This window comes from Delphinus delphis, chromosome 3 (genome assembly GCF_949987515.2).
Source record: "Delphinus delphis chromosome 3, mDelDel1.2, whole genome shotgun sequence".
Lineage (NCBI taxonomy): Eukaryota > Metazoa > Chordata > Mammalia > Artiodactyla > Delphinidae > Delphinus > Delphinus delphis.
In genome coordinates, this window is record NC_082685.1 from 101,859,784 (window position 1) to 101,873,914 (window position 14,131).

Consider the following 14,131-nt stretch of genomic DNA (forward strand, 5'->3'; position numbering starts at 1 on the left):
CCATTCATTGGATATTCATCCATTCATTCTTTATCCATCCATTATATATATATATATATATATATATATATATATATATATATATATATATATATAAGCCTCTACCCCTATTGCTTTACTACCTCCATTTCAAGATTGAGAGGCAGTAAGTAAATGTTAGCATGGAATACTTTATGTAAGTGTAGCTTTATATGGAAGTTACAAAAATTAGGGAAGAATAGTTTTTTATTTAGGGAAATCTTAAAAGCATTTGATACTATAGAAGCATGATCCTAGCTCTTTCATTGGCTTATGTAGTAATATTAAGCAAGTATTATTTTACCTTCCTGGCTCTTTTTTTCTCTTATGAAAAGAGGGTACTATACTGTTTTACCTACCTCATAGAGTTATTGTGAGGATTAAGTGAGTTCGTTTGGGAAGATGCTAGGAACATAGCAAAAGATCAATGAACTTCAACTAGCATTAGTCTATTCTAAGACATTTGCAAGGTGCTTAAAATTTTTCCAAACAACTGTTTCTTTGCTCCTTCGTTTTCTTCTTTCATTTCTTCCTGCTTGTTTATTACTATTCAAACCATATAGTGAGTAGGATTCTGCTTTGAAGCTTTATAAAGTTTCAAAATCTTAAATTAGACTACAATTGAATATTATTCTGTAAATACCCCACAAGGGGTGGGAGAGGGAATCAATGACTGCATCTTAATCAGCTTGGGCTCCCATAACAAAATACTATAGACTGAGTGGCTTAAAAAACAGAAATTTATTTTCCCACATTTCTGGAGGAGATTGAAAGCTCTCTGGTGTCTCTTCTTATTAGGGCACTAATCCCATCATGAGGGCACTACTACCCTCATGACCTCATCTAAACCTAGTTATCTCCCAAAGGTCCCATCTTTAAATACCGTCACACTGGTAACTAGGGCTTCAAATATGAATTTAGGAGGGACACAATTCAGTCCATAGCAGACTCTTGTTTTAAAATCTGAGACCTGATTTTATCGGATTGATAGCAAGGTTTTCAATGGAACCAATAAACCTTGATCACCAAGATTCCACATTGTAAGGCATTTTGATATTACAACTGCAACTTACAGTTTGATTAGTTCTATACATTATTTTGGCCACATTCTTCTTTTTTTCACAAGAAGTCCCTTCAGACTCCTCCATTAAGCGTTAAACACAATTACCAGTCTGACACAAATTCTGGACTTTTCTCTCCACTGTTTGTTTTCTTAATCTTTCTTCAGCTATAGCTTTATCCTATCTACCCATCTCCTCCCTCCTCACCTAGGGCTCACCTTATCCTACTCAGTCTTAGTCGATATAATCTGAGTCTCCCTTTAGCAGCTCTGGAAATCTTGCCTTATTTAAACCCCTTATTATTATATCTCTTGTCTTGTTGCTTTTTCTCAGAACTCTGCATTTTGGATTTCTTGACCACTTCTCTTTTCAACTTTTTAGGAAACCTCAGCTTTCCTGACACTTCCTTTCCAGATTCTCCTCCAATGCTTCTCACCATTCTCTTACAAACCTAAACCTAAGCATTCCCCTAAGGCCTCTTGCCTTTGTCCCTATTCCCAGTGATTTTAGTGAAATCATCCACTTTTGAAAGCTTTACTTTCACCTTTATGAAGACGACATCGGACTCTTTTTCCTTGCTCTAACTTTGTAACTCCAGACTTTAAGACTCAGGGCATTATCAGGAGCCCCAGGCTTGAGGGAAGATCAGGCCTAGGAACTGGGAACATGACAAGGTCAGGGAAGGGAGGAAGGAGATGTGAAGTTTTTATTGGTGACAGAACACTTAAATAATAAAGACAATTCTCTTTGATAACCGTCTTAGCTGATTCATGATCTGGCCACCGATGTTATTTAACACTTTTAACTACTCCTTCCAGGAGAAAAAAACTCAGACTCCCTCTACTTCCCTGTGTCACAGTCACACTGCTGCAGCTGACTCACTTTTCCAGCTGCCACTTGGATGTTTCCTAAATAGTACGTGTGTACGGTTAATTTTACCATATTTGTCTTATTTTTTTACCATCCCCATATTTTATGTTAGTAGTTTAATCTCTCTGCCAGAAATCCAAGCTCAAATCTTCTCAGTGTCCCTGCATTCTCCTAAATTCACACATATTCAATGGTCATCATGCTCTCTGATTCTCCTGGAATTTCTCTTGTGTCCAACACCTCCATTTAATTTCCTTATTTTGTCCTTATTTTGTTTAGAGTTTTATTTTACTTTTTACCCATTTTACTGTATTCTCTCCCTAAATGACACCTCTCCTGGTCATCCTATCTTGCCCGCTCATTCCTGTCTCCTAGTTCATTGCTGTAAGCCACTCCTTTTCTCATATCTTTATCCTCTTCAGTGGGTCCTCACTGCCTATCCAACAAACCCTAAGGCTTTACCTTGGCTTTCAAGCCCTTCAACAGATCAGGTTGTACCTAAATTTTATGCACCCAGAAGTTCCCTTCCATCACCCTACACTGTTAAAAATTATACTTACCATTCTTAAATGAATTTAGTTAATCACGCCTTGGTGATGCTGCTGCCTTCATGTGGTCAAAGGCTTCTCCACTTTTCCCCCTTGGTGAAATGTTCTTTCCTTCAAAGGGCAATCCAGATGTCAACCTCAGATGAAATCTTCCCTTTTTCTACCTGCCAAAGCTTTTATAGTTACATACACATACAAACAAAAGACACACATTTTAAAACTTAAATTTCTTATGGTATTTGACTTTATGCTACAGTTATTTTTGCCCCCTCCTTATCTCCTCTAATATATTAGGTATATTTTTGTGTCCAGAACCAGATCTTATTTTTACCTTCCACCTTCTCCACCACCAAATAAAACTGCCTGGCTCCATAAGTATCTGTTCAAATAATGTAGATTAAATCTTGATAAATATCTTTTGAATAAATGTAAGATAAAATAATTAAATGACTACTAAGAAAAATTCTGGGCTTTAATTACTACATGTTACTTCTTAGGTGATAGACTATTTAAAATAAGTATGATGGTTAGAGGAAGCAGCCTTTAGTTTTCTGAATGCATTTTATTGGTAGAATGACATGATATGGGCAGCTGCATCCTTCTGTTTCTAAAAATCTCCATGTTTGCATGTAAAATGGGTAACTATAATTTTGTTTGCATGACTATACATATCTGCATTAGGAGGAATGAAATTTTGAATAGCAAAATAACTTTTTTAAAAAATAAGATAATATGGCTAAAATTTAGTCATATTTAATCTGTAATAGAATCATATCAATCAGTTAATGTCATAACATTAATCTGGAGTATACAGTTCATTTAATGAAGACAATAAAAATTAAAGAGTCTATATTGAATAATTGTTTTTGGCAAGAAATAAGATTATTTCTAAAAACAAATATTAATAAAAACTTTCTGCTACTTAATAATTTAATAAGCCATATGTAAGGCAAAGTTTGTTTTGTTTCGTTTTGAGACATAGGAAATTTTTATTATCAAAACCAATTTCCTTAATAAAGATTACAAAGTCTTTACCTTCCCTCAATTCCACCAAAGTCCAAGAAATTTCTAGTATTATGAAGGAATAACTATGTAGAAAGTTTGGGGCTTAAACATGCATTAAAACCTTGTAAGAAAAGCCAGTTATTTCATGGTATTCAGGAGATACATCATCAGCAAAACACACATTATAAAAATCTATATTTAGTAATTTTTTTAAAAGAGAGACGAGAAGCTGGATGATGTCAGGGCAGCTGTGGGTGGCCATGCTTGGGAGAGCCCATGAAAGGCCTCGGTCTACTGCAGGGAGGTTTCAGTATGGGTGACAGGATATTTCCATGTGTGTTTCCTTTCAGTTGATACCTTCCGGTAAGGCTTCCTGTGTGCCACCAGAGCACTCACCTCCACCACCCACAGCAGTTTCTTGATTTGAATTAGGTTTCATAGAGTGGGGGTCATGGGAATGTGGTTCAACACCCAGATATCTGAGAATGTAGTGAAGCCCTGATTATTGAATTCAAAGATTCTCATCATGGCCAAAAAAAGTTTTCATCAAGAAGAAAACAAAAATCCATAGAACTTAAACATATGACTTTAGATCCTTAAGTTGGAAGGGATATTTATTCTAACTTTGTGATTTTGCAGATGAGGAAATGGAGACTGAGAAAAGGTAAATAACTTCCTCAAGGTAGAATCACAAGGTGAACATAGGTTTCCTGACTTTTAGTCATTTGACCTCAGAGTTTGACTTCTCTAAAGAAAATTATCACCTTAATATTAAGCACTTGAATGTCACATTTAATACAGTTAGTGAAAACTACATTTTTCCCTGGCTCCTTACTGAAAAAGCAAGAACGTGTCAAATTAAAATGGGCCATAATTTGGTTACGTATGATTTAGTTCTTAGAACCCCCAAAAGATTATGTAAATATTATTTATATAAAATAGATGTAATTTCTAAATGCTAAAATTATAAATGATGGGATGAGATGAAATATATCTAAATTGCTATTGGAAGTTATTGGGATAAGCCTCACACAACTATAAAACGTCCTCTAAAAATTGACTTGTTTTTCCTTACATGTTATTTTCCCTAATGAGTTCATGTAGGGTGAAAAAGCATTAGTGGAAATTACCTTTGTCATACACTTGAAAAGGCAGAGAGGCAAATCAGAAAAAGGATAGATTTAAATTATTTTTAAATCTGTCTCCTGTGTGGCTTTGTTTAAACATCCTCAAGCCAGGTGAGATCAATCATTAAATAAACTTCTATCTTAATACAAGGAAGGCAAAGTGATTTTCAGCATCAGTATTACCTTAATTTGTGCATAAATATCCTTTAGTCAAAGGAAATGAAAAAGAGTGCAGAATATGTTATTGAAATATACCTACCTCGTCAGTAATCAGTAGTTGTTAAGAAATTGATGACCTTCTGGGTTATGACTATATCTCGTCACTATAATGGTTACCTGTTAGGGGTCTAAGTCTCTCTTTAGAAAAACATATAGTTGGTATAGGCTAAAGGAAAGAATCCAGACTTTCAAATATAAGCCCAAGAAATTTGTGAAAAGTTGTAGTCAATACCTTACTAGCCAAATTAGCTGGAGTAGAGAGTTCTGAAAGAGGTATCCAATATGAACTGGAGTGGGCAAAAATTAGAAAGAGGGGAAATGTCATTTTCATAAGACATAAAAGCCTGAGGATTGAGCCAGTGGAAAAGAAGGAATAAAATATCGTTGTGCAAGAATGATTACTAGAATCTGCAGAACAATAGAGAAAAGAATGATTAAAAATCTAGTGCGTATCAGTTTACATTCCCACCAACAGTGCAAGAGGGTTCCCTTTTCTCCACACCCTCTCCAGCATTTATTGTTTGTAGATTTTTTGATGATGGCCATTCTGACTGGTGTGAGGTGATGCCTCATTGTAGTTTTGGTTTGCATTTCTCAAATGATTAGTGATGTTGAGCATCCTTTCATGTGTCTGTTGGCAATCTGTTTATCTTCTTTGGAGAAATGTCTATTTAGGTCTTCTGCCCATTTTTGGATTGGGTTGTTTGCTTTTTTGATATTGAGCTGCTTGTAAAATTTGGAGATTAATCCTTTGTCAGTTGTTTCATTTGCAAATATTTTCTCCCATTCTGAGGGTTGTCTTTTCGTCTTGGTTATGGTTTCCTTTGCTGTGCAAAAGCTTTTAAATTTTGGAATGTAAATTGATACAGCCACTATGGAGAACAGTATGGAGGTTCCTTAAAAAACTAAGAATAGAACTACCATACAACCCAGAAATCCCACTACTGAGCATATACCCTGAGAAAACTGTAATTCAAAAAGAGTCATGTACTACAGTGTTCTTTGCAGCTCTATTTACAGTAGCCAGGACATGGAAGCAACCTAAGTGTCCATCAACAGATGAATGGATAAAGAAGATGTGGCACATATATACAATGGAATATTACTCAGCCATGAAAAGAAATGAAATTGAGTTATTTGTAGTGAGGTGGATGGACCTAGAGACTATCATACAGAGTGAAGAAAGTCAGAAAAAGAAAAATAAATACCATATGCTAACACATATATATGGAATCTGAAAAAATAAATGCTTCTGAAGAACCTAGGGGCAGGACAGGAATAAAGATGCAGACGTAGAGAATGGACTTGAGGACACAGCAAGGGGGAAGGGTAAGCTGGGATGAAATGAGAGAGTGGCATGGACTTATATATACTACCAAATGTAAAATAGATAGCTAGTGGGAAGCAGCCACATAGCACAGGGAGATCAGCTCGCTGCTTTGTGACCACCTAGAGGGGTGGGATAGGGAGGGTGGGAGGGAGATGCAAGAGGGAGGAGATATGGGGATATATGTATGTGTATAGCTGATTCACTTTGTTATAAAGCAGAAACTAACACACCATTGTAAAGCAATTATACTCCAATAAAGATGCTAAAAAAAAAAAAAAAAAAAACCTAGTGCCTGTAGGCCTAGAAAGCAATAATGATGAAAGTCTTTCTGGTCAAGCAAATAGGAATAGTTATTTTATAGCATGGTCCTTGCAGAATATTAGGGAATTAGATTTTGTTCTCGATATCATAATAGAAATGAGGGGAAAAAAGATACGGGGACAGTTCAGAGGTGTTCACAATAAAAGTTCTCAAGGTCTCATTCAACTAATTCATAAAACTCAGTAATCCTCACGTACATTCAGCTATTATTCCCTCATCCCCGCTGCTCCACACCCACACACACACCTGCTACCACTAATTTCTTTGCAGGCATCTGCCAGGGTAAATTAAATAACCAGAGCTTTTTGACATCTTGAGACAGTCAAACCACTCTCTAAGACACATGAAATGATACCTACACTGTAAAGCAGTATAAACCTTAAATATTTAACTCAATTTGGCCCCCAAATTGAGCAAATTGCATCTAATCTCTTATATCTCAGTAATCTTGATGATAGTTATAGATGGATAGATGATAGATGGATAGATGATAGATAGACAGATAGATAGGAAGAAAGAAAATATTACCTTAGAACAACAAAATGCTTTTTGCCTAGTTAATACTTACCCCTTTCTAAGTAAAGTCCTGCATCTTGAGAAAGGCAAGATTTTCATCTTACCTTCCTTTCAAAGCAGTATATGGGTCCATCAAAATATTTTTCTAAAGAAAAAGAATTTTCCACATACAGTGTAATGTAAAATTCATTGTGCTTAGGGATTACATTTGTTAAATTCAAAAGAAGAAGGGTGCTTGGCACTTGTGCATTATTGGAAATTCCCCAAACACAGACAACAAAAGCTCAGTCAGTTTAATCAAATTATCAGCTTTTCCTCAGTCTGTGTTTAGTCTGTGTTTGTCTAATGTCCGGGTGCATATTTTCTACTTAAGAAAATCAATAAATCTGCTGCTGTAAAAAAAGGCACATTTCAAATGTAGTATACAGCGTATTGCACTATCTGATCCAGCAATCTGTCTGCCTCTGCCCCACAGAAGGAGTGAACAAGAAATATGCCTGACGAGCTCATGAGATGGTTTAGAAACTCATGTATGAAGGTGAAAATAATGATACCATTGAGGTGTGCACCCCATTCACTTTTGATGTAGAAGGAGGGCATGAAATGTATACCTGAAACTTCTTTCTGCTGTTTTGAATGTTTTTAAGTATTAGGAGCAGAATTAATATGATCTTAGCAATGAAGTCACTAAAATAGATTTCTTAAGTAGAATATTTATTCTTGTAATATTCTTTCATTAACATAATTACTACTTCTCTGTTTATCTTGAGGTCTGACAGCATCTCTTCCTTTCTTATGGGTTTTTGTTCTGTAAATATTTGAGTTGTCAGTCTAATATATGATTCACAGTTGTTCCAACCGTGAGAAATGATCATTTCACTACAGGAACAGTTCCTCATGTCCAAGTTGCTCTCAGGTTCTCTGTTGTTGTCTCTTTATTTGCAGCAATACTTCATACATAAACCAGCACAAATCGTTGCTTACATAAATCGTCTAAAGTATTAATACTTTTGATAAATAAGTAGTTTACATTTGTTTTATAAAGATCACCTCACTAATAAAAAAAATCAAAGCCCAGGTTTTTCTTCGACCCAGACAGAAAAATTCAGAATTTTGATAGTAAGAATTTAATTCATTTCCATGGATTAAATCTGACTGTATTAGAATTAGTGCATGTTCTCACCTGGAAGTGTGGAATAAATAGTAAATAAAATTTGAAAGGATATAAAGAAGAGGGACATTTTGGGAACAAGATAAATTTTCTCCTGTTTATTGAGATATATAAACTTCTCAGAAAATAGATGCTACTTTTCTTAATAACAATCAACAAATGATAGACTGCCACACCTAAGTTATTATATTAGGGCTTTTTGACCTAAAGATCTGTTCACCACTAATCCTTGAAATGAGCTTCTAATGATACAAATCTTTAACCTCATAACCACCACTGATGGCTCTAAATAAGTTGGTTTAGGTAATGACAGTACACTGGTTTGCTTGCTAAAGAAATGTTATTTACTCTTCTCCCTCTGTGCTTTTTTGGCAGTGAGAACATAGGGGGAAATTGTAAAATTCACATTCCAATAAGTTTTTCAAATATTAATCATTGCCCAGGTAATTCATGACATTTTCATTGGTGTGTGTGTTTATGCTCATAGGGGAAAATCAGTGAACAAGTCCCGGGCAAGGAAGAAAAAGACCACTTAGAACAGCAACCAGAATTAGTTCTCAATAAAGAGAAATTCTGATTAGCTAACTCCCCACTCCCACACTTGATAGCAAATATTTGCTTTGTTTATTATAAAAATACAAAAGTCACCATTGTCAAATAACTTTCTTGCTTATTTCTAATGATTCTGGGGGAATATTTTGATTTTTGGTACAAAACTCTCTGGATGTGGTTTGCTGTTTTTCCCCTCCTGTTGTTTATGTGAAGAATTTCTAGTCAGGGTAAGAAAAGGTGTTGCTTGTGCAGAGAATTCGCTTAGTGAAGCAGGCTAATAGGCTGACCAGTCATTAACTAAAACACAGCTGGGAAGAGGCTATAATCCCCCAATTTCCTTCACAAATGCAGTAAATAAATATTCAAATGAAGCAGTGCACACATTTGCATATGTTTTAAACAAAAGCCCAGCTGAAGATTTGGTTTAAAAGCTCAGCTACTGTTTCTCCCTTTTCTACCTACGATTCCTCTACCTGAAGAGTTTGTATTTTACAAATGTCCCCAATACTTCTCCCAAAATATCAGTCCCTTTTACTTCAAGAGTTATCTGAGAAATCTTCTCTCTTGCTGACCCCCATTAGCTCTCTCACTGAACCCCATTTTAACAGGAATAAAAGTCTCCTATCAAGTTAAGTCTCCTTTTTTTTTTCGGTGTTTTAAATTTGAACATCTTTAACACGTAATATGCCATTGGCACTCTTTGTGTTCTGCTGCTTCATGAATAGAACTCTATTTTTTTGGACCCCGGAGCAGGTAGTACTTAGGAAATAAAACTCTGAGTCTTGACCATGGTACAGCCGATTTGTTAACCCCATGGCTTTAGGAAGCAGACTCAAATCATCTTCCTAAATTCTTAGTCTGTCCTCTGAGATTTCAAGCAAGTGATGCAACATAGGATGCTGTTCGGTTAATTATTCCTTAGAATGAGCCTCAGTATTGTTACAAATTCCCCATTCTGCTTCTTTCCCTCTCCTGCTCTTATTCCATGATTGCAATTTCTGGAGTTAGATTCTAGGGCACACCTGACCTTAGGCTCTTCTGGGTTGCTTATCCTGAAGCGGTGTGAGTCCCTCCCAAGGTGAAGAAATATAATTAGAAGAAAAAAAGATCATTCAGTGAGGAGCCTAAGGTAGGACACAGGGGGTTACTTTCTAGGGGAAAAAAATAGATTGAAAAAAAATATTTTAAAGTGATTCTGAAAAGAAAAAGAGGAAAAAAATAGAGAGTTCTGCAGTTGAAGAAAGAAGCATATGAAAAATTGGCAAGGTAAATTAACTTTCACTTGTTTTCAATCCTGCTTGTGACTCTAGCAAGTTTGCCTCACCCCTCTTCCCCAGCGGAGAAAGAAAAATAAGTAGATAGGAGCCAAATGCCCAAGGAGTTTCTAGGTTAAAGTGAATTTGTGCTTTTTCTTCTAGTTGTAAGAAGTGGACTATAATTATTATACACATGTATAAAGACATATACAATGATATATATAATATATAGCCTGTATGTATACATATATATTTGCATACTATATATAAATATGTTTGCATTCATTTGGAAAACACTGACTCTCAGCAAAGTGAGGTACGTAGGTTTGAAATCTGTGAATCTTGGGTTAGTTATAGAAAATCTAAATTAGAATTTGGGTCTTTAATATTCTATTCTAAAATAGGTAATAGAGGAATTATTTTTGCCAAGCTGTATTTAAATGCATGCAAGGAATCTCTATTAGTGCCTTGTTAGTTACTTGCTATACAACATCCTGACGTGTTTTAATTCTGCTATACTTAGGAGCAAGTGTAGCTTAAACAATAAAGCTTTCGGGAGCTGAGATAATAAAAGATTTTTTTTCTTCTCATTCAATCACGTTTACAAAGCATACTTGTAGGGAGAAAGTCACTATCATATAAATGATAATGCGTTGTATTTTTAACAAAACCATGTCAGTGTATTTGGTGTTACCCTTTTTTTATAAGTAAATTTTTTGTTCCTGAAGAAAATAAAAGCGTTAATACTAGGAGGCTAGTTCAAAAATATGCTCTGGCTGATATTATCAAAGTACAAAAGGCACTTTTAAGAATCAAGTTGTGTGAATTGTGCTGTGTATCTATGAGCATTATTTTGTAGAGGCTTCAAAGCTTTCAAAATGCATATGAAACATGGCAAAATAACAATTGGGATCTCTATGGTTTTTATCTACTTTTTTTTTTTTTTTTACATATTTCCTTAAAAGGTTATTAATCTTTCCCCCCCCCCTCCCCGGTCAAGTCACATTGGACAAAACACTGAGTTACCTTATTTGATCACACAAAGGCTTGACAAGATAAACTACCCAGAGGAGCACCTGTTGAATTTAAATACAGCTTCTTTTTGTTTATTCGCCTGCTATTCCAGTTGAACTTTTCATGAAAAATGGTACATCCCCATTTTGTTTTATCATCCTCAAAGCTTCTGAAAGCTTACTTAAAGGTTCTAGTAAAGTCTGATGGCACATATTCACCCATAGCCACTTTAGTGTAGCTCTTCCATAAATTAATAAATATTGGAGATGCTCCCTAAAAAGGAATGATAATAATATCATTTCTCATTTGTATAGGAGATAAATTACATTTTTCAAATAAGTTTCAAACAAAGTATCTCTTTTGATTATCACATGTTATTTTCTGTTGTTATTACTCTATTTGTTGGTTTAAGCACAAAAAGTTACTTTATAATTGCTTTTTTTCCCTATTTTTTCTTTTCATTATTGTAAAGACTCCAAGTCACATGAAATTGTGGTGTTGTGTATTGGGTTAACGCTTCCTAATCAGCTCTCATATCAAAGATGCTGGAATTCATGCAAGTAATCATAAGCTATGAAGTGATGAAATCTAGCAGAGAGAGAGTGAGCACTTCAGGCATAGTGGCAGGGAGACTTTTATCATCCATTCTGTCTGAGTAAACGCAGTGTGTCCAGCAGTCCAGTCTGAGGTCATGGCTGCCCCAGAATTTGAGTGGTTGGGGATATTTTGGGATGCTTTCATTAGAAGGTACAGAGTATAGTTAAGAAACAAGCTTGGGGCGCCAGCATATGATTATGGCAAGACGGGCTGACCACTGGGAAATTGCTGAGCCAACAGGTTAGGGAGTCGGGTTGACCTCCTCTGGGGCCAAATCCACAGAGAGCCACCACCCAGCACACCTTCTGAGGGATAATCTGAAGCACTCAGTGTTCCAAATACTCATCTGAGCAACAGATGTTTTTGTAAGACAAAAAGTATTGTACATTTTCAAAGGCTCTGTGTGTGAATCTTCTTGCCTTTCTATTTTTAAAGGTGCTTGTATCCAAGAAATAGTCCTTATATTTACTTTAGAATGATCAAGCATCCTTGCTGCCTGCTTCCTTGGTGGGCGTGTGGGATGGTAGTTGTAGAAGGGCTCTAACCACAATGCTAGAGTCAGACACTTAGCAGGCTGCAAGTTACCAAGAGCTTGCTCAGAGAACTATTATATAAAGCAGGTATTTTTTAGACTTCTTGTATTTAATGACATTGAATGCTTCTGGATAAAATCCTTCCGATTTCAGTTTGTGGTTAACAAAATATTTCTTTTCTTCTTGTGCTTCGTGCTTCTTATAGCACCCAAACTCGATGTTTTTTTTTTCCTTCTTGATTTTCAAGCATCCTGTTTACACAAAGCATGGAAAAGAGTTAAAATGAGAGAGAATTTAGAGAAGGTGTCATTTGATAACCATGACAACTCAGAAGGCAATAAGAAGAAATTTGGAATCTAATATTTGTTTTATGAGCAATAGAAAACCTAGCAATTGAAGCCACAGTCCTCTGTTGCCTGGCATAGTCAGGAGACAGAGGACTATGGCTGAAATAGAATAAATCTGAAGAAAATGGGAAAATGTTAATCTGATAACTTGTAAAGAAAAATATATAACAAAAATCCACTAATGTCACTTTTTATCATCTTACAACATCTCACAGAGTTTTCCTATTTGAAAACAGAGTATTACCCACTGGTGCCCCCATGCCCAACCATTCTCCACCCTCACTTCCTCTCCTATCCTTAATACATATGAAACATCCCTTCATGATATTTTGATTGGGTAATAGTGTGTACGTTTTCTTGAAAGAATAGAAAAAAATGAAATAAAATGCTTAGCAAGATAACGTAATAATGATAGACTCTAAAACAATTGTGTTAACACATTGACTCTTAGGGCGTCAGGGAGTTCAGTTTAATTCAGTTTGATTTTAGGTAACTGTCTTGAGTTTTTATGAATCCAAATTCATATTTTAAGTTTGGATACTATAAGAAGCCAAAGGTGTATTATATATCAACCAGAACAGACGAAGTTCAGACCAGCAGTGACTGTGATTGTCAGGTTTCTGCTGAAAATACAATATATCAACAATAATGGAAATTCAAGTTTCTACAGAAAAAGGAAATTTATAAGAAATCAGGCCCCACTTACCACTTCATAGCTTGTCTTCATTTGAGTACATGTGTATGTCTATGTGTGTGTTTCTTTATGGGCACGTCCTTTTCCTGGCCAAACATTTGCCTCTTCTCTAATTTATTTCCTCCTTTATCATTTCTTTCCCTTTCCTCTTTTAAATATATCTTAAGGTCTTCTTCAGCAAGTCCAGGCCATCTGTCCTCACCATACTAAATAAGCATTCGTGGACACATGGCTGCCTCCTCCAGACTGACAAAGGCTCTTTAGCATAGCTGAGAGAGATGACCCAACAGCAGTGGTAAAGAGGCCTAAAAATATTTAAAGTACAAAAAAAAAAAAAAAATAGCAAGACCCACCAACTTTCTCTTTACTTGACTCCCCCTTTTTTCTTAAGTTTATTTTATGTTTTACCATTGGAATCTGCCCTAACAGAATTCATTTGCATAATTGCCTGCCAAATTAGATGTAAGCTTATTTTTAAAGTTAAAGAATTCTTATATCAGAGAAGAGAAATTAATAAAAAAAATTTTTTAAAAAAACAACCTTTAACTTCCTTTTAAACCATGGTTGCGTATATTCCCCTGTAGTATAACTGGCAAACATTTAAAAGACAGAAAGGTAATTATGTGTAAGAAGCACCCCTGAAATTTCCACTTCTATAGTAGATATGAGGGGATTGGTAGATATATATTTTTAACAGTTTAATAAGAATGCACTCAATGAGCAGATATGCTTTCAAATAACTTACATAAATTGTACGACATAATGGGACACAGAGTTTTTAAAAAGAATATTCAATAGATTAAAATTTTACGTAAAAGACTGACTCTCTTTCTTTTCCAGTTGACCAGTCCTTGATTTTTTGCACGCTCTATAGAAAATTGACTTGTTTTATTCCCAATGAATACTATCTTCTTACATAAGTTTGTTAGTTTATTAAAGCATTTTATCTAAT